Raw genomic sequence first — 27301 nt, forward strand, 5'->3', positions numbered from 1 at the left:
CCTGGTGAAGATCCTTTTGACTGTGGTATCATTACAGTGGCGTCTCCAGCTTTCATATTTAGGGGGGGCACATGGGGGGACAGGGACAAAAGTAGGGGGGCCAACTATAAAATGCAATTATATATATATATATATATATATATATAAAAGAGAAAAAGTTCAAGATTTGCTGCACTTAAAATCGTTTTATTTTTCAAATCTTCTCAAGAATCTTTGAGAAGATTTGAAAAATAAAACGATTTTAAGTGCAGCAAATCTTGAACTTTTTCTCTTATATATATGGTCGGTGGGAAGACCTGTTTGCTGGCACTCGTTATATACCGTGTGCAGTTCTCCTCCATTGCCTTGTGAATATATATATATATATATATATATATATATATATATATATATATATATCCTGGGGCCCTTTACTACGATCCCACTATGGGCCCTTTCACATGTTCTGCAGTGAGCTCCCTTCCTATTATACTGGGGCCCCCCAGGGTGGCAGAAAACAAGAGATATATGTCACCAGCACACCAAGAAAATATAAGGGTCCAAAGCAGTGGGAGAACTATCAGGGTTGCAAAGGTTGTCTTGCCACCGGGCCCTGGTGTTCTGCCACAGTGGGGATCCCCAGCTGTCCTGTCCCTGCTATTTACAGAGCTGGTCTGGCGTCTGTCTCCTTGGCAGCGGCGGCAGTCTATTAGGACCTAGTGCTGGTGACATTATGGGTGCATGCAGGGGATGGCTGGTACTATTGGTTATAGAGAGCCGAGCCCCCAGCTGGTCACCTAGCAGCAGTAATGCTGTATAACCTTCTCTGTTGACATGCTGATCGGCATGTGATCCAGGTGATGCTCCCAGTCAGATCTAATAAACACAGTATTTATTAGCATCAAGAGTACAACCACATAAATATAATCAACCGTATGATCAGCAGCCATGTGGGCTCTATGCCTGTAAAGTGTGGGCTTTGATCAATAAAATCACTGATATTTATGACTAGGATTTGACTAAGAGCATCACCTGGATTGCATCACGATCAGCATGTCAGAGAAGGGTCCACTGCTGCTAAGCAACCTGCAGGGAGCTCAACTGTCTACAACCAATAGAGATGAGCTTGGGTGTGTTTGAAATCCCACATGCCCGATCACGCCAGGAAGCCGACACTCCACAGTGCTAATCAATGTATGGGCTGCCTAAGAGCTAAGACCAGCCATAGACAGTTTAAATCTCAGCTGGTTCAGCAGAAACTGGCTGAGATTTGAACCATTAATGAGCAGATTCTCTTATAATTATCACTAGTGGTTGCTGTATAGTCACTGGTGATAATCACTTTGTCGGGAGAATATAATTGCTGGGCAGGAGGGATATTCCCCTGTCACCACTGTCTGTTGATGGGGGAATCATGCAAGTTTATTTCCTGCAATCTGTGGATGCAGAAAAGAAATTTGCACCGTATATTATCTGCCTAACTGAAAGTGAAAGTAAATTGTGAATGTTTTGAAACAACAGGAGAGGGGAAGGGAGACAGATCGGGGGGGGACAGAAGGGATGGAGATAATGTAGTTCAGTGATTACAGTGTACTGCAGTCTGCAGTGCACACACTTAAACAAGGCCCAGGCTAGAATATCTGGTTGTGTGAGCGCTCGCATTATGCAGTGTCGGCGAGCAGAGGGAGGGGGAGGAATCCCACGCAGAGCTGACTGGGGATGCTCTCCCTCTCGGGGAGCAAAATACAAAAATTGGAAAAAAAATGTGGGGGGGCACATGGTGGGGCACAGCATGATGTTGGGGGGTCAGGGCCCCCTCTGCCCCCCCCTAGGGACGCCTCCGGTATCATAGTACAATTATTGTGATTCTTTGCTTTATATACTGTCTGTTCAGTCTCTCATTGAAAAACTGACTACAAAGACTTTTTAATATTTGTGACTTATCTATAAATACATTTTTTTGTGATGAATATACATTTTAATGGGCAATGAATGTCTATATTTGTGTTTTAATATAAATAGCTATATAAACTTATATACATATACTGTATGTATAATATATATATATATATATATATATATATATATATATATATATATATATATATATATATATACACAGCTGGTAAAATTTGTATTCAACAAGTCACCATTTTTCTAGGTAAATATATTTCTAAACGTGGTATTGTCATTACATTTTTACCATGTCGGTAACAACCCATGCAATCTATACAAACAAACATATAGCTGGATTCAGGTAGATGCGCGCATTTTTACGGCGGCGTAGCGTATCGTATTTACGCTACGCCGCCGTAAGTCAGAGAGGCAAGTGCTGTATTCACAAAGCACTTGCCTCCTAAGTTACGGCGGCGTAGCGTGAATGGGGCCGGCGTAAGCGCGCCTAATTCAAATGAGGATGAGGGGGCGTGTTTTATGTAAATGGGTGGTGACCCAACGTGATTGATGGTTTTTACGAACGGCGCATGCGCCGTCTGTGTACATACCCCAGTGTGCGTTGCTCCAAAGTACGCAGCAAGGACGTATTGGTTTTAATTCTTTATTTGTTTCAAGAATTGCTTAACAGGATTATACTTTGTGGTTCAACCACTTACATAAACTATATCATCAAATTGTTAGAGATGGTGGTTTGGAGGCAGGCGGCCAAGAGTTCGATCTGCACCCTTTATAAGGAAAATACGTATAAAGTGCTGTTCTTTTGGTACCTGACCCCGGACGTCCTCCACAAGATTTACCCCTCCACCTCTGACCGATGCTGGTGTTGTAACCAAGCCAAGGGCACATTGTTCCACATCTACTGGACGTGCCCCCTGATTGTCCCATTCTGGACTCAAACACAAGAGCTCCTATCTCGCCTCCTGGAGGCGCACATGCCCCTCTCCCCGAAGCTGTTTTTGCTGGGCCTATCCCAACCTCGCATAGCTAAACCCTACAAGAAACTGCTGAGACACATAACCACAGCTGCGAGGTGCCTGATAGCGCTTCATTGGAAGAAACCAATCCCCCCATCACAAGAAGCCCTTTATGCCAGGGTCAAAGATGTAGAACTTATGGAAAAAATGACGGCTAGGATTCAGGATAGGTTGGAGGACCACGATCTGGTCTGGGAGAGGTGGCACGTGGTGGAGGACCTGCCGTGAGTCGACAACAGGCCACCAAGGTACACTACTCCCCCCGACATTCCTGCCTGCCCCCTCCCCATCTCTCCTGTCCCCTCCCCTCTTCTCCTTTTCCCTCTCGCCTCCCCCTCCTCCCTGTCTCCCTCTCTTCACCCCATCCCCTCTTTATATCCACCCTCTCTTTTTTTTTTCTTTTTTTTGATCTCCAATTGTGTTACATGTTACTGATAGCAGAAATAGATACGAAGCCACTGTGTAAGCCCAGCTAGCTGGAATTTTGTACACCTTCTCATCTTATGCACTTGAACTGCTGCTATATTTTGTACTGACCTTTTATGAAAATAAAAAATTGTTATTTGAAAATTGTTAGAGATGGTAAGGGAAAAAGGAAAAATAAGAACCCCACCATTCCCCCTCCCGCTTCCATCCTGGTTTAGCAGTACTTCTCCTTTTTTCTATCTTTCTTTCTATCCCTACCCTCTCCCACCCCCTTCCCAAAAAAAAAAAAAAAAAAAATAATAATAATAAAAAAAAAAAAAGATAAAAAAAAAAATATATAAAAAAGGTTTCCGCTGGCTATTCCCCGCTCCCCCTCACCAACCCCTCCCTGTACCTCTCATATGGGGCCCACATCGACTGGTATCTCTCGTCCTGATCTTTCAATGTCAATATTAGGTTTTCCATTTGTTGGATTTCTGCCACTTTTGCGAGCCATTGTGCTCTTGATGGAGGTATCTCCTGCTTCCACAAGGCTGGGATACACGCTCTTGCAGCTATGATAAGGTGTCTTAACAACGAATTTTGATATTTTTCCATTGTCATTGGAATATCTAATAGTAGAACCGCCGATGGTCTACCCGCCAGATTCAATCCTGTAATTTTATCAATTGTTTCTATTACCATTTGCCAGAATTCCTGTATTTTTCTACACTCCCACCAGATGTGCACTAGTGTCCCTTCCTCTTCCAAACATCTCCAGCAGGCTTCTGACGTCTCTGGGTATATTCGATGTAGCACCGCTGGTGTTCTATACCATCTTGTTAAAATTTTATAACCCCCCTCCTCGTATTTACTAGCTACTGATGCTTTGTGCGTGAAACTCAGGATCTTATCTTTTTGTTCTTGTGTAAATGTTAATTTCAGGTCTCTCTCCCATTCTTGTATGAATTTGAATTCTTGTGGTATATCTAGATTTACTAATATTGCATAAAAATAGGACAGAGAGTGTCTTATTGATTTCCCTTCTAGGCATGTCTGCTCGAATTTGGATGGGGTCCTAACTATCGTATAAATACCTGCCTTTGTTCGAAGAAATGCTTCTAATTGCAACAACCTCAGAAAGTCTAGTTCCTGCATCCCTTCTCTTTCCATCTCTCCCCTTGTCATTAGTCGGTTATCTTTTGAGAAGTGGATCACCCTATTTATACCCCTCTGTCGCAGGGCCTTAAACTTTGGGTCTGTCATTCCCATTTGAAAAGCATTAGTTCCCAGGATCGGTGCAAGTGGGCTTGGATCCTCTGACAGTTTCGTTTTTGCAAAAATCTTTTTGATAATTCGTATAGTTGCTCCTATCATGGGGTGTTTTTTTACTTCTGGTGTTATTTCCCTATCTGGGGTCCATGCCAGTCCTTCTAATGGTACCTCTACCGTAGCTTGTTCCATTCTTATCCATGGCTTTTCATTCCGCCCACACCAGTCCATGACTTTGGCTATATGTGCTGCCTCCTGGTATTTTATCAGATCTGGGAATCCAATCCCGCCTTTCCCCTTGGGTAAAGATAGAATGGTCCTGCTTATCCTTGCTGGTTTCCCTGCCCATATAAATTTCAAGAATCTTGATCTTAATTCTCTTAGATAACTTTGAGGGATTTTGAATTGTAGGGCCTGTATTATATATAACATTTTTGGGAGCACGTTCATCTTTAATATGTTTGTCCGCCCGAACCACGTAAAGGTCCCTTTGTCCCATTTGTCTAAGTCTGTTTTTATACGTCTTGCCAGCATTGCATAGTTGAGCTCAAAAAGTCTATTTAAACTACCCGTTATCCTTGTGCCCAAATAATTTATATGAGAGTCTGTCCACTTAAAATCAAAATTTGTTTTAATCTGCTCTAGTACTTCCGTTTTTACTTCTATTCCTAATGCTTCTGTTTTCCCATAGTTGACTTTAAAGTTGGACAGCTTTCCATACTCTCGTATTTCTGTCATTAGACACGGCATGGAGATAATTGGGGATGTTATAAAAAAAATTAAATCATCCGCGAATACCGCTACTTTCTGTATCTCTCCTTTGACTGCTAGCCCCCTAATATTCTCATTCGCTCGAATTTTCCGTAGGAAAGGCTCCATAGTCAACACAAAGATTATGGGCGATAAGGGGCAACCTTGTCTTGTCCCATTTCGAATATCGAATGGGTCAGATGTCTTACCTTCTATTTTAACTTTCGCACGTGGTTCTGAGTAAAGGTTCGTAAACCAACTCAGCATTCCTTCCCTCAGTCCTATGTGCTGCAATGTTGCTTTCAGAAACGACCATTCCACTCGATCAAACGCTTTTTCTGCGTCGCTGGCTACTAATATCATTGACTTCTTTTGCTTTTTAGCTAAGAGTATCGCATTTACCACTCGCTGTGTATTCTCTCTTCCTGGTATAAATCCCTCTTGATCTGGATGTATCAGATCTGGAATGAGTTCTATTAGCCTAGTAGCAAGAATCTTAGAGAAAACTTTTAAGTCCACATTTAGTAGTGATATAGGGCGGTAGCTGGCACACTGTGAGGGGTCTTATTTTGGAATAACTACTATGTGTGCCATTAGTGTTTCATTTGGTATTTTATTTCCTTCCCTTAGTGAATTAAAAGCTTATGTAAATCTTTGTGCCAATTTCTCTGAGAACAATCTATAATATGTTAGGGTAAACCCATCTGGGCCTGGTGCCTTACCCAATTTTAATATTTTTAGGGCATCCATAAATTCCCCTGTTGTGATTGGCTCATCTAATTTCTTTGCTATATCCTCTGGTATTTTTGACATCAGAGTGTCTGTTATGTATTCCCTTGCTTTTTCTAATTTCTCTCTTTCCTTCTCTGCTGACCTTTTCTCATCCAGCTGATATAGTTTCTCGTAGTATTTTTTTAAGCTATTTGCGATTTCTTGTGGTGTGCTGACCATTTCATCATTTGAAGTCTTTATTTGTGTGATCTGGTTACCTTTGTGTGCTTCTCTCAAAGCATTTGCTAAGGTTCTACCTGGTTTATTTCCAAACTCGTAAAATGTTCTTTTCCCCATTGTTAGTTTAGCTTTGGCTTTGTCTATCAGTAGGAGGTTTAATTTTTCTCACGCCGTATCTAATTCTAGTTCTATAGCTTGGGCTTGTGATTTTTTATGTACTGTTTCTAGTTCTCCGATTCGTTTAAATAGTATGTCTATCTGTTCATTTAATATCTTTTTTCTGTGTGCTCCCATTGCAATAAGGTTGCCTCTCATTACACATTTATGCGTTTCCTATAAGCAAAAGGGGGTTGTTTCATTTGTATCATTTGTCTAAAAAAAAAACTCTAACTCTGGTCTTATTTTTTCGTCATAATTACTATCTTTCAGTAAAGTCTCATTTATTTTCCAATGCCACTCTTTCTTATCTACCTCTCCCCATTTTATTATACAGTCTGTTGGAGCATGATCTGAGAGCGTGAAGGTTCCAATATTGGCCCCCATTAACGATGGTGCTACATATTGGTTTTGACGTGAACGTAAATTACGTCCAGACCCATTCACGGACAACTTGCGCAAACAAAGTAACATTTTCAAATTTCGACGCGGGAACGACGGCCATACTTAACATTGACTAGGCCAGCTATTTGTTCGAATAAACTTTACGCCGGAAAAAGCCATACGTAAACGGCGTATCTAGTAATTTGCATATTCTACGCCAAACTCAACGGAAGCGCCACCTAGCGGCCAGCGTAAATATTGCACCCTAAGATACGACGGGGTAGGAGATATACACCGCTCGTATCTTAGCCTAATTTAAGCGTATCTGGTTTCCAGAATACGCTTACATTTAGGACGGTGTAGATTCAGAGTTACGTCGGCGTATCTACTGACGTCGTGGTTCTGAGCAGCTAAGTAAATTGCTTTAAAAAAAGCCTGGATACTTTCCTAAATGTACATAATATAACTGGGTACTGACATTTATAGGTAAAGTTGATCCAGGTAAAATCTTATTGCCTTTCGGGGGATCAGGAAGGATTTTTTTCCCTTCTGGAGCAAATTAGATCATGCTTTTCTGTTTTGGGCCATATTGCTTTTAATACTTATGAATTGTGATCACCTTTTTTTATATTTTATTATGTATATTGGTTCTTTCATTAAACCCTCTTTATGGCCTACACCATTGGAACCCCCATTTTTTTCTTCTCTTTACATGAATTTGTGGAAGATAAGGTTTTTTTGAGCTTTCTCCAGTTGGTTTCCAGTACTAATGCCAGGGTTCTCACTTACCTGAACCAGATCGTGTTTGGATGCTTGGAGGATCTTTTATGATTGCCATACCCAAGGTTTACTAGGATCTTCAGTATTGGAGTAGTCCGTGGCCGATGAACATCTGGTCTTCCTGCCCTTTCCTGGGTTGACGACATCTGACTACCTAGGAGGTAGACTCCATTTCCTTCTGGACTTCCGGTGAAATCTCTGTGGGACATTCCAAGCTCGATCGATCCACTGTCGTACGACATTTGGGTCCAACAGTTGTGGTAAGCGCATATGTATTCCACCTCATATTTGAAGATTTCTGTTGGGAAGTTCCTCACCATCTCATGACATCTTCATCGTTTTATTGTTTATGGACACTACATTACATTGTTGCTTATATTGTTCACTTTATAGATTTTAATTTCACATTTTGTTGTGGTGCAATTTTTGCCATTACATCCTTTGTGTCACAATATATGGTCACACCCCATTAGGTGTATAAGGCCATTGCTTTTTGGCTTTTTCACACGTGCTTTTTCACACGTAGCTCTACATTACCATCCACCTTCCTCTGGATCAACTGTGGGTATAGGATTGTGTATATAGTATTGTATAATTCCCCCCACCCCCTTTTATTGGCTGAACTAGATGGACTTGTGTCTTTTTTTTCCTCTTCTTTTTTCTTTTGTCCTATGGTTTATACATTTCCTATAGTTGTGGAGTGTGGATGTGTATAAGATGGGGTTGGATTTACAGTATAGTTGTTTTTTTGATCTGCTATAATTGTTAATCTTTCTAATGGTGTGATATATCTTATAATAGTTTTTTTTAATAGGATGCCCCCTAGCTTTGGTGGTTGGGAGTAAATGTTGTTCGATAGGCACTTTTTTTGAGATGTTAAATAGAGACTTGTGATAATCATATATGTTCAATTTGTCTTAATGATCTAATTGGTTCCTGATTTGTGGATTTCTATTTGATTAGATTTGATATGGGATTTGTACTGCGCCGAATGCGCACCCTTAGGAGTGCGTCTAGGCGCGCAGAGACCCCATTTTACCAATACAAAGATAAAAAAGCCTAGGGTGTAGAATTTGAAAGAGGTAACGTAATACAGAGAAGAAACTGGGGGGCTACCCCTCCAGATGGAGGAGGAAAAAGTGCATTCAAAGTCCATGTTATTGCATGATTCCTATTCTTCATCAGATTATCCATGGGCCTGAATAAAGAGGTACTCAGGAGGGAGGGTAAGGATGGAGGGTAAGGACCTTAGAGATGCTGTAAGGGAATTTCACATCTCATTGCCCTTTGTGACCAAACGTCTGTTGCCAGTGGATTGTAGTCTGCTGATTGTTGTTTCTGTGAGATGTAAGTTGGCTGAACGAAGTGATCTTTATAGGTACATAGTGAAAAGCCCATTCAGACAGATAGATTGGGCCCAGTTTCCGGTGTGTGCCCTATACATATAGCACATTGCCTTGAATAGTACTATAATGTTATTTCATTGATGCTCTTACCTGAGAAAGGGCATTAAACCCTGTGTCCAAAACTTTTGTATTTATATGGAACATTTTATGTGGAATATTTCGTAGCCTTTGTGTGGATTTATAACAAAGTTTTAGTGCAGCAACCTTGGATTGACTTTTATATATATATATATCCTTTGGGACAGCCTAATTGCACTGAGCAATTTACTGATGTGCTATTCATCACGCCTGTTTGGAATATATATATATACACAGTACTAAAAATATCATCGGAACTTTGCGAAACAGCACAGCACCAAATGATATTATTCCAACCAAACTGCTGAAGGAATGTGCCGATATACTGGCACCCCCTATCACGCAGCTTATCAACCAATCCTTCAAGGAAGGTATAGTGCCCTCCCAATTGAAGGAGGGCATAATTCAACCCATCTTGAAGAAACCCACCCTAGACCCCAAGGACCCACTTCATCGCCATCCCATAACAGGCCTAAACGTCCTCTCTAAGGTAATGGAGAAAGTAGTGGTACTAAAGCTGCAACAGCATCTAGATACCCACAACCTACTTGATCCATTTCAATCGGGTTTCCGCCCCGGACACGGTACGGAAACAGCATTACTCAAAATATGGGACGACGCTCTAGAGGCCGCAGACGAAGGAGAATCTTGTCTCCTGATTCTACTTGTCCCTTAGCGCTGCCTTCGACACTGTAGACCACAAACTGTTACTGACTCGGTTAGCTAACGTAGCCAAAGTCGCAGAAGGTGATTTGCCTTGGTTCTCCTCTTTTTTGGAAAACCGGTGAAAATTAGGATCTTTCACTTCTGAGAAACGCACGGTACCGTACGGAGTCCCTCAAGGATCACCTCTGTCGCCAGTGCTGTTTAACATCTATCTTCGTCCTCTTTTCGAAATCATTAGCAGCCAAAAACTGCTTTATCACTCCTATGCAGACGACACGCAACTGTATTTCCGCATTTGCAACAAAAAGGATCACCATCTCAATCTAGAGACATGCCTCTCTTTGATAGAGGACTGGATGACAAAGAGTTATCTTAAACTCAACGGAGCGAAAACAGAACTTCTTCTGTTTCACGCCAAGCGTATGAATCAATCTGCAACAACCTGGATACCCCCACCCATTCTGGGCAAAATCATCTCCGCTAGCGCCAAAGTCAAAAGTCTCGGGGTCATCTTCGACTCCCACATGACAATGGATGCACAAATAGGGTCAGTAGTCAGTGGATCTCACCATCTGTTGCGCCTACTACGCAAACTCACCCCTTTTATTCCCAAAGAAGACATAGCAGTCGTGGTGGGAGCTATTGTAAACTCCAGATTGGACTATGCAAACGCCCTTTACCTCGGGCTCCCAAAGTACCAAGTCGCCTGCATGCAAGTCGTTCAAAATACGGCCGCCAGACTAGTGACTGGGAAAAAACCCTGGGAATCAATCTCACCTTCACTGAGAGCCCTTCATTGGTTGCCAGTTAAAGACAGAATTGTCTTTAAAGCTCTCTGTCTAACGCATAGATGTATCCATGGGAATGCTCCCCATTATCTATGCGAAAAAATAAAAGCTCACAACTCCAATCGCATTCTGCGATCCACCAACCAAAATATGCTCCAAATACCAAAAGCCAAATACAAGTCCAAAGGAGAAAGAAGATTCGCGGTCCAGGGTCCCAGACTATGGAACGCTTTACCAACCAGCATTCGGTTGGAGGAAAATCACTTAGCTTTCAGGAGAAAGATCAAAACTCATCTCTTTTGATATCAAAGGAGACAGGAACAACAAGCGCCCAGAGGCGATTTAGTTCGCATGTGCCGCGCTATATACGTTTTTCATTCATTCATTCATATATATATATATATATATATATATATACATGCGCATGAACTTAAATTGCATCCCAGTCTTAGTCAGTAGGATTTAATACTGGATAGCATACTCTAGGTGTGGCCGGATCAGAGTCTTGTAGAGCGGGAGAATTATTGTTTAATCTCTGGAGTTAATCCCCTTTTTAATGCATGCCAATATTCTGTTTGCTTTGTTAGCAGCAGCTTGGCATTGCATGCCATTGCTGAGCCTATCATCTACTAGAACCCCCAGGTCCTTTTCCATCCTAGATTCCCCCAGAGGTTCTCCCCCCAGTGTATAGATGGCTTTCATATTTTTTGCCACCCAAATGCATTATTTTACATTTTTCCACATTGAACCTGAATTTGCCATGTAGTTACCCACCCCATTAATTTGTTCAGATCTACTTGCAAGGTTTGCACAGCCTGCAGGGAAGTTATTGCCCTGCTTAGCTTAGTATCATCCACAAATACAGAGATTGAGCTGTTTATCCCATCCTCCAGATCGTTTATCAATAAATGAAATAGGATTGGTCCCAGCACAGAACCCTGGTGGACCCCACTTTCCACCCCTGACAATTCCGAGTACTCCCCATTTATCACCACCCTCTGAACTCGCCCCTGTAACCAGTTTTCAATCCAGGTACTCACCCTATGGTCCATGCCAATGGAGCCTACTTTGTACAGTAAACATTTGTGGAGAACTGTGTCAAATGCTTTTGCAAAATCCAGATACACCACATCTACGGGCCTTCCTTTATCTAGATGGCAATTTACCTCCTCATAGAAGGTTAATAGATTGGTTTGGCAAGAACGATTCTTCATGAATCCATGCCAATTAGTGCTAATAATACTGTTTTCATTACTAAAATCTTGTATATAGTCTCTTATCATCCCCTCCAAGAGCTTGCATACTATTGATGTTAGGCTAACTGATCTGTAATTCCCAGGGATGTATTTTGGCCCTTTTTTAAATATTGGTGCTACATTGGCTTTTCTCCAATCAGCTGGTACCATTCCAGTCAGTAGACTGTCAGTAACAATTAGGAACAATGGTCTGGCAATGACTTGACTGAGTTCCCTAAGGGCCCTCGAGTGCAAGCCATTTGATCCCAGTGACTTATTTTTTTGTTTTTTCAAGTCTATTTTTAATTCTGTTCTCTGTTAGCCAAGGGGGGGGCTTCCTGTGATGTGTCATAAGGACAAACACTGCAGTTGTTGTGAAATATTTGCCCCTGCAGCATTGGGGTTGATTTATTAAAACTCAAGCACTCAGAATCTGGTGCAGCTGTGCATGGTAGCCATTCAGCTTGTTCAATTAGGCTTTACCAGTTTCAGCAGACATGTTCGGTCGTGTGTACGAGGCCTTAGTACTAAAATTTTTTTTTACAGAAATTGCGGGTCCACATTAGGGGTGCGTGCTATACGCCGGAGCGCGCAATACCCCAATAAATACGGTATATACAAATGTAAAAAATTTGATGATTAAAACAGTTCACAAGTGATGTGAAAATAAATCCTGCTGTCAATCTCCACCACCGTAGTGATCTTAAATATCAGTGCCTCCACCAACAGATGAAAGGCTCGCCTACCAGCTACTATTGATCCCTCATTACAAGGGATCATTAGAGCTTGTGGCTTTAGCCCAGTTAAGGCCTTTCTCCAGGTCCAGATGGTATCCCGACAAGATCACCCCTTGGCACCGTATAAGATGTGGACATTTCTCACTCAGATTCCAGGTGATGCATCTCCTTGGTCTGGAGGAAACACAAAGAAACACACACAGTGTAATGAGGGATCAATAGGAGCTGGTAAGCGAGCCTTTCAGCTGTTGGTGGAGGTACTGATATTTACGACCACTACGGTGGTAGATGGTGGAGATTGACATCAGGATTTATTTTCATATCACTTGTGGACTGTTCTAATTATCACATTTTTACGATTTTTATGTACAGGTAAACATTTGAATATTGTGCAAAAGTTCATTTATTTCACTAATGCGCCTTAAAAGGTAAAACTAATATATGAAATAGACTCATTACATGCAAAGCAAGATATTTGTCATAAATGTGATGATTATGGCTTACAGCTCATGAAAACCCCAAACCCGCAATCTCAGAAAATTAGAATATTACATGCAATCAATAAAACAAGGATTGTACATAGAACAATATCGGACCTCTGGAAAGTAAAAGCATCCATATGTACTCAGTCAGTACTTGGTTTGGGCCCCTTTTGCAGCAATTACTGCCTCAATGCAGCGTGACATGGAAGCTATCAGCCTGTGGCACTGCTGAGGTGTTATGGAAGACCAGGATGCTTCAATAGTGGCCTTCAGCTCTTCTGCATTGTTCGGTCTCATGCCTCTCATCTTTCTCTTGGTAATGCCCTATAGATTCTCTATGGGGTTCAGGTCAGGCGAGTTTGCTGGCTAATCAAGCACAGTAATCCCACGGTCATTGAACCAGGTTTTGGTGCTTTTGGCAGTGTGGGCAGGTGCCAAGTCCTGCTGGAAAATGAAGTCAGCATCCCCATAGAGCTCGTCTGTGGAAGGAAGCATGAAGTGCTCCAAAATCTCCTGGTAGACGGCTGCGGTGACCCTGGACTTAATGAAGCACAGTGGACCAACACCAGCAGATGACACGGCTCCCCAAATCAACTCAGACTGTGGAAACTTCACACTGGACTTCAAGCATCTTAAGCCTCGTACACACGACGAAACACATCGTTTTCCTCGTGGAGTTCCTTGTTAGGCTGTCGAGGAACTACAAGCCAATTTTCTCCATTCCCATCAAGGAAATAGAGAACATGCTCTCTTTTTGGCTCATCGAGTTTCTCGACAGTTTCCTCGACGAAAATGTACACACGACCGGTTTCCTCGGCAAAAAAAATTCTCCCAGCAAGTTTCTTGCTGGTTTTTGCAGAGAAACTTGGTCGTGTGTACGAGGCTTTACAGTGTTTAAATATATTTAAATTTTGAATTTCAATTCTTCGTACAAAAAGTGAAGAGTTATGCCGCGTACACACGATCATTTTTCAGCATGAAAAAAACTTATTTTAAAATGATCGTGTGTGGGCTGCACATAATTTTTCAGGTTCTGAAAAACGACAACATTTTTTTTCGAACATGCTGCATTTTTTAACGTTGTTTTAAACAATGTCGTTTTTTCGGGTTGTAAAAAATGATCGTGTGTGGGCTAAAACTACGTTTTAAACCCGCGCATGCTCAGAAGCAAGTAATGAGACGGGAGCGCTCGTTCTGGTAAAACTACCGTTCATAATGGAGTAAGCACATTCATCACGCTGTAACAGACAGAAAAGCACAAATCGTCTTTTACTAACAAGGAATCAGCTAAAGCAGCCCAAAGGCGAATAGAACTTCACCTTTAGAGTACCGTCGTACGTGTTGTACGTCACCGCGCTTTGCTAGATCATTTTTTAAAAACAATGGTGTGTGGGCAACGTCGTTTTTAATGATGAAGTTGGAAAAACAGATTCACAAAAGAGATACGACGGCGTATCTCCTGATACGCCGTCGTATCTCTGAGATACGATTGTCGTATCTATGCGGCCGATTCATAGAATCAGGTTACGCATAGATAGCCCTAAGATCCGACAGGTGTAACTGTGTTACACCGTCGGATCTTAGGCTGCCGCTAGGTGGCGATTCCATTGCGGTTGGCGTAGAATATGCAAATGACTAGTTACGCCGATTCACGAACGTCCGCTTTGCCCGTCGATCTAAATTTACGTCGTTTCCATAGAGATGCGTCGCGTAAAACTAAGAGTGCCCTCTAGGTGGTGTAACTCATGTTAACCACTTCCATACCAGGTACTTACGCAGCTTCCCGCCCAAGCCAATTTTCAGCTTTCAGCACTGTCGCACTTTGAATGGCAATTGCGCGGTCATACAACACTGTACCCAAACAAAATTGGCGTCCTTTTTTCCCCACAAATAGAGCTTTCTTTTGGTGGTATTCGATCACCTCTGCGATTTTTTTTTTTTTGCGCAACAACTAAAAATAGGCTGAAAATTTGGAAAAAAAATTACGTTTTTATTTTTTTCTGTTAATTTTTTTGTAAATAAGTTTTCTCTTTCAATTACGGGCACTGATATGGCGGCACTAATGGGCACCGATGAGATGGCACTGATGGACATCGATGAGGTAGTACTGACGGGCACAGATGAGGTGGCACTGATTGGCGGCGCTGGTATGCGACACTGATGGGCACACATAGGCGGCACTGATGGGCACACATAGGCGGCACTGATGGGCACACATAGGCGGCACTGATGGGCACACATAGGCGGCACTGATGGGCACACATAGGCGGCACTGATGGGCACTCATAGGCGGCACAGATGGGCACTCATGGGCGGCACTGATGGATACTTATGGGTGGCACAGATGGGCACTGATAGGTGGGCACTGGGCATGGATGGGCACTGTGGGGTGGCACTGATGGACACTGGGGTGGCACTGATGGACACTGGGGTGGCGCTGATGGACACTGGGGTGGCAGCACTGATTTTTGTCAGGTTGCCAGTCAGTGCCCATTTGTGGGCACTGACTGGCATCTTTTTTCTTTATGCTTTTTTTTTATTTTTTAGACTTTTTTTTTTTTTTTTTCTGCCATTTTTTTTTTTTGCCCACCCTGGTGCTCCAGGGTGGGCATCCCTGGTGGTCCAGTGTGGCGATCCGAGGGGGGGCTGCGCTGATAAACAATCAGCGCTAACCCCCCCTGTCAGGAGAGCCGCCGATCGGCTATCCTCTACTCGCGTCTGTCAGACGCGAGTGAGGAAGAGCCATCGACGGCTCTTCCTGTTTACATCGTGATCAGCCGTGGTTGGACACGGCTGATCACGTGGTAAAGAGTCTCCGCCGGAGGCTCTTTACCGAGATCGGAGATGCAGGGTGTCAGACTGACACCCCGCATCACCGATCGCCACGATGCGCGCCCCCACGGGCGCGCGCGGCATGAAATCCTGCAGGACGTTCTAGAACGTCCTGTCAGGATTTCATAACCACTTCCCGGACGTAAATCGGCCATAGGCCGGGCGGGAAGTGGTTAAGTATGGCCGTCGTTCCCGCGTCGAAATTTTAAATTTCACGTTGTTTGCTGGACGCCATTTACGTTAACGTCGAAACCAATGACGTCCTTGCGACGTCATTTAGCGCAATGCACGTCGGGTAATTTTACGGACGGAGCATGCGCAGTACGTTCGGCACGGGAACGCGCCTAATTTAAATGGTGCCCGCCCCATTTGAATTAGGCGGGCTTGCGCCGAGCGGATTTACGCTATGCTGCCGCAAGTTTACAGGTAAGTGCTTTGTGAATCAGGCACTTACGCTGTAAACTTGCGGCGGTGTAACGTAAATGGGATACGTTACGCCGCCGCAGCGTAACGTAGTTCTATGTGAATCTGGCCCATTGTTTTTTTGGACATGCTGAAAAACAACGTTTTTTTTTCATGCCGAAAAATGAACGTGTGTACGCGGCATAATGTACTGACAGACACAGATCATTTTGGGGATTTGTAAGGCAAAGGGCATACTATGTATCTGTGATACTGTATAGTGCAGCTCAGTTAAGATCTCCACCAATTGTAATTGGGTAATTGTATACTCGACAATCAAGTTGTGCATGATTGCTAAGTGCCACTATCAGTCTGAATAATGATCATGTCATTCTGATCAGATTCTTTCATATGCTGCTGTTGCAGCTGCCAGGGTCTCCGGTTACGGAGATAAAATCGAAAACGATGCTTTAAAGAAAATGGAAAGAGTAAAGATTAAGCTTACATTTTTATCTGATGAAGACAATTAATGTCTCAAAGAAATTCAGAAGTGCTGATTTTCAGGTTTAGAAAAAAAAAAAAAAAAAAAAAAAAGAAGCCACTTACAGGAAATCCAGGTCTGATATTAAGGAGGGAAACATGGAATATGGGCACTTGAAGCAGACGGACTAGGAAATCAGCTTTGGATTAACTCCTTTGTCTACTGTAGGGCTTGATTTTGATGCTTGCACATTGCTGAGAAAAGTGTAATTCGGAGGCAGACTCAAGCAGAGAGGGGAATAACCTGACATTTGTACCGCGATGGCCGAGAATCTTTTTTTTTCGGAAACTGCTGCCTGGATCACAGTATGATTTCTTAATTATGGTGCTTGACCAATGTCTGAAAAGAGCATTAACTAAGTCTACGCTTTACAATTCTTTAAATAAGTTATAACCACCTAACAGATCTACTGTGTAATGATGTAGCCAAAAAAAGTAAAAAGTTTGACTTTAGACTTTATTAATCCAGAATACGTTTCGCAAAAATATTAATAATATCATATGTTCACAATCTGCCTTTAATTTAACTTGAGAATCAGTCAGGCTTTTAACAGAATTGTTTATTTTATTACATTTAGTTTTTTTCTTTTAACCACTTGCTTACTGGGCACATATACCCCCTTCCTGCCCAGGCGAAATTTCAGCTTTCAGCACTGCGTCGCTTTAAATTAAAATTGCGCGGTCGTGCGACGTGCCTCCCAAACAAAATTGATGTCCTTTTTTCCCTACAAATAGAGCTTTCTTTTGGTGGTATTTGATCACCCCTGCAGTTCTTATTTTTTGCGCTATAAACCAGGGCCGATCCTAGGGTCACAGGCGCCTGGATGCAGAAATATTTCTGGTGCCCCCACATGGGCGTGGTCATTTTATTAACTCCTCCCATTTACAAATGTCTCTTTGGCAAGGACTCAACCACAGAGATGCTCCTCCATGAAGTCTTCATTACCATGGGATCTCTTAACAATAAATAAAATACAGAAAGAGAAGCAGAGTACTTTATTTGGACCTGGAGGGGGGAATCTTTGATGGACACAAAGAGGGCTTCTGTTAGAGAGTCTGTTAGAAAGAGCCCCCAGACATACTACAGACATGATACAGGAGATGGTCAGAGACTGCAGACATGATACAGGAGATGGACAGAGACTGCAGACGTGGTACAGGAGACAGTCAGAGACTGCAGACATGAGACAGGAGATGGTCAGAGACCACAGACATAGTACAGGAGACGGTCAGAGACTGCAGACGTGGTACAGGAGACAGTCAGAGACTGCAGAAGTAGTACAGGAGACGGTCAGAGACTGCAGACGTAGTACAGGAGACAGTCAGAGACTGCAGACGTAGTACAGGAGACGGTCAGAGACTGCAGACGTAGTACAGGAGACGGTCAGAGACTGCAGACGTAGTACAGGAGACGGTCAGAGACTGCAGACATAATACAGGAGATTGTCAGAGACTGCAGACATAGTAAAGGAGATGGTCAGAGACACATCAGTTCTGGACGGACACACACCTATGCTCAGAACACTAGTTCTGGACGGACACAAACAAGGAGAGAAGGAGGGAGGGGAGAACTGTGCCACTTCGGTGCCCCCACCTCTGCAGGTGCCTGGGTGCAAAGTACCCTGTGCACCATGCCTAGGATCGGCCCTGCTATAAACAAAAAAAGCGACAATTTTGAAAAAAAAAAAACACAATATTTTTTACTTTTTGCTATAATAAATATCCAATTTTTTTTTTTTTTTTAAATATAGTTTTTCTCAGTTTAGGCCGATATGTATTCTACATATTTTTGGTAAAAAAAAAATAAGAAAAAAAATCGAAATAAGCGTATAGTGATTGGTTTGCGCAAAAGTAATAGTGGCTACAAAATAGGGGATAGAATTCTGACATTTTTTTTATTATATTTATAGGGGACGAGGAAGGGGTTAAATGTGTATCCTGGGAGTGATTCTTACTGTGGGGGGAGGGGACTGACTGGGGGAGGTAACCCTATGTACAAGGGACACAGCATCAGTCTCCTCTCCCTGACAGGACGTGCAGCTCTGTGTTTACACACATAGCGCTCCACGTCCTCGCTCTAAAACTGCCGATCGCGGGCACCTGGCGGACATCGCGGCCAACAGGCAAGCACATAGGCACCTCGGTGATGCGCCGCGCGCCCCCCAGTGGCCGGAAGACCAGAGGCCGTAAAAAGACGGCCTCCCAGATTTATAGAGCCACCTGGAGGCCGTCTTTTTGCTATGGCCCGGGACTGAAGTAGTTAAATTAGGTATTAAATGCAGTATAACATTTACAATTTAAAGGAGTTGTAAAGAAAAAAAAAATTTTCACCTTAATGCAATCTATGCATTAAGGTGAAAAAACATTGAATGCTGCCGCCCCCCCCCCCCCCTCAGCCCCCGTTATACTTACCTGACCCCTCGAAAGTCCCGCGCGGTCCCGATATCCTCTTCGCCGCTCAGCCTGGCCGCTGATTGGCTAGAGCGGATGGATTGAGAGCAGCGCAGCTATAATTTACCTGCAATGAGAAAGAAGAGGGTTTAAAAAAAAAACAGAACAAAATAATAATAATAAAATAATAATAGAAACATACAGTATAGAAAAAAAAATTCAGGTGTCCTGTATTGCAAGCTGTGACACTTTCAGGTGTATTCACTTTACCCCAACCTATACTCAAAAACAATATTCTATAGCGCAGCGCAACACATAAAAATTCAATTAAATGTAGTCCATTCATATACAGTGGAACCTCCGTCTCCGTCCCAGGAGAATGCTCGTAATCCAAAGCACTTGCATATCAAAGCGAGTTTCCCCATAGAAGTCAATGGAAAAAAAAATTGTTCTGCATTAACTTCTATGGCATGCAATACCGCATCATAAGGCATTGATAAGGCTGCATTGGTGAGATGTGCTGCAGATGGGCACTGATCCTTATTTAATTCAAAGTTGTTTAGTTCAAAAAGTTTTTTCCTGAAACTTCCCTCTTAAAATGTAGGGGCGTATTATACGCCGATAAATACGGTATGTGTAATAAAATGGAATGACACAGAAAAAGTATTGAACACGCTACCAGAAATAATGCATTTAATACTTTGTACAAAATCCTTTGTTGGTAATGACAGCTTCAAGACGCCTCCTATATGGAGAAACTAGTCGCATGCATTGCTCAGGTGTGAATTTGACCCATTCTTCTACACAAACAGGGGCAGATCCTCAAAGAAATTACGCGGCGTATCTCTTGATACGCTGCGTAATTTCAAATTTTGCGCGTCGTATCTTTGTTTTGGTATCCACAAAACAAGATACGACAGCATCTGTGTTAGATCCGACAGGCGTACGTCTTCGTACGCCGTCGGATCTTGGATGCAATCTTTCGGCATCCGCTAGGTGGCGTTCCCGTCATAATTTGCGTCGAGTATGCAAATTAGCTATTTCCGTTCGGCTTTTTCCAGCGTATAGTTAAAGCTGCTATATGGTGGCTTACTCAATGTTAAGTATGGCCGTCGTTCCCGCGCCGTTTGCGTAAGTCGTCCGTGAATGGGGCTGGACGCCATTTACGTTCACGTTGAAAACAATGACGTCCTTGCGACATCATTTGGAGCAATTTACCCTGGGAGTTTTTACGGACGGCGCATGCGCAGTTCGTTCGGCGCGGGGACGCGCTTCATTTAAATGAAACACGCCCCCTACCCGCCCAATTTGAATTCCGCGCCCTTACGCCGCGAGAGATACACTACGCCGCCGTAACTTACGGCGCAAATTCGTGGAGGATTCAAACCAAAGCCAAGTAAGTTACAGCGGCGTAGCGTATCTTACATCTGGGCCGGGCGCAGTGTATGTATGTGGATCTGCCCCACAGTCTTTAAAACTTGATAAAAAGATAAAAATAAGAGAGAGGCAACGCTCCCTCAAGGATAATTAGATTTTAATTGGAGATACCAAGGCGAGCACACAAACAATTTTTTTTTAAGAAAGTATACATTTTATTATATAATATCAGATAAAATTATATCAAATAAAAATCGTATAGTCATAATACATACCGTAGTTTGAACATGTATTGATGCTTGATACATGAAATGAGATGCTTGGATATGCAGAGGGGCCAACATGTTTCGAAAAAATGCTTCTTCAGGGCACCACACGCATCTTTGATTTCATCTAGGTTACATAAAACATGTCATTACTACAGTATTAATAAATCAGTTTATACATTTATAACAAAAGTAGAATTTATTGAACGCAGCTTCATGGAAAAAGCTGCACGTGCTCACCTAATTTGTAGATTTGGATAATTTTGGCACAGCATTTTATCTATCACCAGGGATTTGGAGATACCTGTCTATTTCTGGAAATCGCCCAACCAACACATTATATATATATCTCAAGATACGCCACGTAAGTGCAAATATGCGCCGTCGTATCTGTGCGCCGGACCCACAAAGTAAGATACGCCTAAAAACAGGCTTCATCCCGCCGACGTAACTTGCCTACGCCGGCGTAGGGTGGGCGCACATTTACGCTGGACGCATGGTGGCGCTGCCATTGATTAGTCATTCAAACAAGCAAATGAGGGAAATACGGCGATTCACGAATCTGCATGCGCCCGACGCAGGCTATGGGAGGTGCGCGTAAGTTGTACGTCTGGCGTAAAGTTAAGCCCCATAAAGGAGGTGCAACCCAGCAGCAGACATGCAAAGGTCTGCACCAGGGAACACAAGCCGGCATATTTTACGTTGGACGTGTGTCTGGCTGGGCATAGGTTACGTTCATGGCGTAGGCAGTGATCCGGCGTATCTTAGGCAGTTGTTCCGACGTGGTTGTGAGCATGCGCAGGGGGATGCGACCACGTCACGGCGCATGAGCAGTTCGTAAAAGGTACTTGTCTGGAGCTCGGACCATCATTTGCATGGGGTCACGCCTTCGAAATCTACGCCACGCCGACGCAGCTCTGGGAGCACTGGCTTCCTGAATTCCATGCTTGCCTCTCTGCGCTGCGTCGGCGTGGCGTACATTGGTTTGCGCTACGGCGGCGTAATGTGCGGCGCTCTCTGTGAATCTGGGCCAAGGTCTTAAAAACTTCCACGGGCCTTTTCTATGAACGCTGATCTTTAGTTATTTCCATAGATTTTCTATTGGATTCAAGTCAGGTGATTGGCTGGGCCATTCTAGCAGCTTTATTTTTTATTTTTTAAAGCAATTGAGAGTTTCCTTGGCTTTGTATCTGGGATCATTGTCTTGCTGAAATGTCCGCCCTCGTTTCATCTTCATCATCCTGGTAGATGGCAGCATTTTTTTATTAAGAATGTCTTAATACTCCTTAGAAAACAGCTGGCCTATAGCCGTAGGAAGGCAGTGGGTAAATTCAATCTTATATGGCAACCTTGGTTGGGGGATCCTAGCCTTGTGCCACCACAATTGGTAATGGATAGACTTCTTGGGCCGGATTCAGATAGGTTAGCGGATCTTTAGATCCGCGTAACCTATCTGATTTACGATCCCCTGCCGCAAGTTTTTGAGGCGAGTGCTTAATTCAGAAAGCACTTACCTCAAAACTTGCGGAGAGAGATTTTCTCACTGCTCCAGGTGAGCCCCGTGAGCAATCAAGGGCGGTTGGACTACCAAGGTGCTGGCGATGCTTGTAGCAGTAGCAAAATGAGGAAAGAAAACTGGACAGCCGCACTCCAAAATGACTTAAAAAAGTAGTCTTTTATTTTCAACTGTACACACACAGTCACTGCAACCAACAAAGACAGGACAGCCGACGCGTTTCGCACTTGTAATTAGTGCTTAATCATGGCTAAAGAAAAGTTCACAACACAATAAAATTTATACAAAAAAGTCATACAAACATGTGATTATTGTCAGCCTATGGCAGCACAAGATTAATTGGATAATCAATCAACCTCAAAACTTGCGGCGGCGTATCGAAAATCCCCCGGTGGAATTCAAATTCCGCGGCAAATTCCGCGGCTAGGGGGAGTGTACTATTCAAATCAGGCGTGTCCCCGCGCCGATCGAACAGAGCATGCGCCGTCCGGAAATTTTCTTAGCGTGCATTGCTCCAAATGACGTCGCAAGGACGTCATTGGTTTCGACGTTTACGTAAATTACATCCGGCCGTATTCGCGAACGGCTTACGCAAACGACGTAAAAAATTCTAAACTCGGCGCGGGAACGACGGCCATACTTAACATAGGATACGCCGCACTTACCCCTGCTGTAGGGGTAACTTTCCGCCGGAAAAAGCCGAACGCAAACGGCGTAAAAAAAAAGCGCTGGGCGGTCGTTCGTTTCTGAATCGGCGTAAATGCTCATTAGCATATTCAACGCATAAAAGACACGGAAGCGCCACCTAGCGGCCGTCCTGGAATTGCAGCCTAAGATCCGACGGATCTTAGGCATATCTATGCATAACTGATTCTATGAATTATACGCCGTCGTATCTCCTATCTGAATCTGGCCCCTTATGTAGAGATCTATTGGGGTGGCTGGGGGAGAGGAGCGGGAAACTACAGTTTGAATGTGTTAATGGTCTCGCACCAGACCCGGGAGAGTCTGGGGGTTGAAGAAATGATTTATGTTGTTTGGATATAAAGGGTCTTGTGTGCGCTGGCAATAGTCTTGGGGTTGGGGGGGGTAAAAATAAAAATGTCATAGTTGCATCGTATATTGTTATTGCTCATATTATATGGACTTATGTCCTATTATGTTTTTCACTTGCACTGTTCTGTATGATCAAACACAATGATTATATGAACCATTTGAGCAATTGTATAATAAAAAGGTTTTGATAAAAAAAAAAGAGAAAAAAAAAAGAATGTCTTGGTACATTTTTCTATTCTGCCTTCCTTCGATAAATGGAAAAATGTACAAAGTTTGCCAGTACCAAATGCTGAAAACCAGCCCCACACCATGATGTTCCCACCTCCAAACATCACTGTTGGTATAGGCACTGTCTGTGCTTTGTGCACTGGTGCGCAGTCATGTTGGAACAGGAAGGGGCCGTCCCCAAACTGTTCCCACAAAGTTGGGAGCATGAAATGTTCAAAATGTCTTGGCATGCTGATGCCTTAAAGCCTCGTACACACAATCGGATTATCCGACGGGAATTGTGTGATGACAGACTGTTGTCAGAAAATCCGACCGTTTGTATGCTCGGATTTTCCGCTGACAAATGTTGGATAGCATGCTTTAAAATTGTCTGCCAACAATTGTGTGTTGTCGGATTTTCCTATTGTGTGTACACAAGTCCGTCTGACAAAACTCCAAAGTACAAACACGCATTCTCAGAAGCAATGCTCACCATAACACAACATTAGCAGAAGTTGCCCAAAGGGTGGCGCCAAAGAGCTGAAAAACCTAGGCCCAGATTCACAAAGGAGATACGACGGCGTATCTCCAGATACGCCATCGTATCTCTGAGTTGTGCCGTCGTATCTATGCGCCTGATTCTTAGAATCAGTTACGCATAGATTTCTATTAGATCCGACCGGCGTAAGTCTCTTACGCCGTCGGATCGTAACTGCATACTTACGCTGGCCGCTAGGGGCGTGTACGCTGATTTACGCCTAGAAATATGTAAATCAGCTAGATACGCAAATTCACGAACGTACGCCCGGCCGACGCAGTACAGATACGCCGTTTATGTTAGGCTTTTCCCGGCGTAAAGTTACCCCTGCTATATGGTGGCGTACATGCGGCGTACCAATGTTAAGTATGGACGTCGTTCCTGCGTCGAATTTTGAATATTTTACGTTGTTTGCGTAAGTCGTCCGTGAATGGGGCTGGACGTCATTTACGTTCACGTCAAAACCAATACGTCCTTGCGGCGTATTTGGAGCAATGCACACTGGGATATGTCCACGGACTGCGCATGCGCCGTTCGTGAAAAACGTCAATCACGTCGGGTCATTGTTATTTTACATAAAACACGCCCCCCTGTTCCACATTTGAATTAGGCGGGCTTAAGCCGGCCGATTTACGCTACGCCCCTGCAACTTACGGAGCAAGTGCTTTGAGAATACAGCACTTGCCCGTCTAAGTTGCGGAGGCATAACCTAAATCGGATACGTTACGCCCGCCTATAGATATGCCGCTGTACGAGAATCTGGCCCCAAGTGGTTTTGTGTTTGTTGGCCGACAATTTTTTGCAGTTTGTATGCAATACAAGTTCCAGGCCAACGCTCTTCGGACAAAAATCCTACGTTTTGTCCGCAAAAAATCCAATCGTGTGTATATGAGGCTTTAGAGTTCCCTTCACTGGAACTAAGGGGCCAAGCCCAACCCCTGAAAAACAACCCCACACCATAATCCCCGCTCCACCAAATGATTTGGACCAGTGCACAAAGCAAGGTCCATAAAGACATGGATGAGCGAGTTTGGGGTGGAGGAACTTGACTGGCCTGCACAGAAACCTGACCTCAACCTAACAGAACACCTTTGGGGTGAATTAGAGCAGAGACTGTAAGCCAGGCCTTTTTGTCCAACATCAGTACCTGACCTCACAAATGCACTTCTGCAAGAATGGTAAAAAAAATCCCACAGACACACTCCGAAAACTTGTGGGCCAACTCAATATTGAACCCTACGGACTAACACTGGGATGTCACTAAAGTTCATGTGCGTGTAAAGGCAGGTGTTCCTATACTTTTGGTAATATAGGGCCAGATTCACAAACGAGATACGACGGCGTATCTACTGATACGCCGTCGTATCTCTGTTTCTATCTATGCGACTGAGCCACAGAATCAGTTTCGCATAGATAGGCAGAAGATCCGACAGGTGTAATTGAATTACACTGTCGGATCTTAAGGATGCATTTCTAGGCCGGCCGCTAGGTGGCGAGGCCATTGCGGCCGGTGTAGAATATGCAAATGAATACTTACGGCGATCCCCGAACGGCCCGTCGATCTAACTCTACGTCGTTTCCGTCGAGTTACGCCGCGTAAAACTAGGGCTGAGCCCTAGTTGTCTTAAGCCATGTTAAGTATGGCCGTCGTTCCCGCGTCGAAATTTAAACATCAACGTCGTTTGCGTAAGACGTCCGTGAATGGCGCTGGACGCCATTTACGTTAACGTCTAAGCAAATGACGTCGGTGCGACGTCAGTTAGCGCAATGCACGTTGGGTAATTTACCCGACGGAGCATGCGCAGTACGTCCGGTGCGGGAGTGCGCCTAATTTAAATGGGACTCGCCCCATTCGATTGGGCCCGCCTTGCGCCGGACGGATTTCCAGGTAAGTGCTTTGTGGATCGGGCACTAACTTGGGAAATTTGCGGCGGTGTAACTTAAATCGTTTAAGTTATGTTGCGCCCGGGCTACGTGAATCTGGCCCACAGTGTATATAAATACCGTATTTGCCGGCGTATAAGACGACCCCCTAATTTTCCAGCAAAAATGTTGGTTTTGGGATATACTCACCTTATAAGACGACCCCCTTCCTACTAGTCATGCCTCGCCTCACTGTGCCATCACATGCCTCACTGTGCCACCATTACATGCCACACTGTGCCACCATTACATGCCACACTGTGCCACCATTACATGCCAGACTGTGCCACCATTACATGCCAGACTGTGCCACCATTACATGCCTCACTGTGCCACCATTACATGCCTCACTGTGCCACCATTACATGACTCACTGCATACCTCACTGTGCCATTGCAAGTCTCGCCGATCCCTTACCTTATCCCTGACATTCAGAATCTGTCAGACCGTCCATTTTTCAAAAGCCGCGCCTCCTCCTCGCGCTGTTCCATGATAGGTGGAACACTCAGCTTCCCAGGAGACCCTGTGTTCAGTGTTCCGCCTATCGCGGACGTCCTCTCGTCCGAGACCGAGGATGAGAAGGCATCCGTGATAGGCGGAACACTGAACAGAGGCTCTGCTGGGAAGCTGAGTGTTCCTCCTATCACGGAACAGCACGAGGAGGCGCGTCTTTTGAAAAATGGACGGCCGCGGTCTGCATGTTAGGTTACCGGCATATAAGATGACCCCCGACTTTTAAGAAGAATTTCAGGGGTTAAAAAGTCGTCTTATAACCCGGAAAATACGGTACATATTTTATTCATTTTTTACTGCATAAATTGTCAGCGCTATATATGTACCTCAAAGAAATAAAATAAAATAAATAAAATATTAGAGTAGTTGACATTCTGCAGCTCGATTTCTTGGGTACTGTACAGATACGTGGAAAAATTGTGTGTCTGTGCCTCCCATCTCTTCATCATACTGACAGCTCAGCCTACATAGGACAAAAAAATTCTCTTATATATCAGAGAATTTTCCTGCTTTGCTATAACATGCTAAGGAGGTGTTTTCACACACAGGTCCTTTTTTTATTTATTTATTTTTTATTTGAAGCATGCCTGACTATTAATGGCATGGGGACTTTATAAATGATATGGAAGAGTTCATGATAAATAATAAAAAAAAAAAGATTTTTTTTTTTTTTTTTTTTAATAAAATTTCCTTTCAGATGAATAACATCTTATCGGTCTTAGAAATTGCAGGGGGGGGGGG

This window comes from Rana temporaria, chromosome 3 (genome assembly GCF_905171775.1).
Source record: "Rana temporaria chromosome 3, aRanTem1.1, whole genome shotgun sequence".
Classification (NCBI taxonomy): Eukaryota; Metazoa; Chordata; class Amphibia; order Anura; family Ranidae; genus Rana; species Rana temporaria.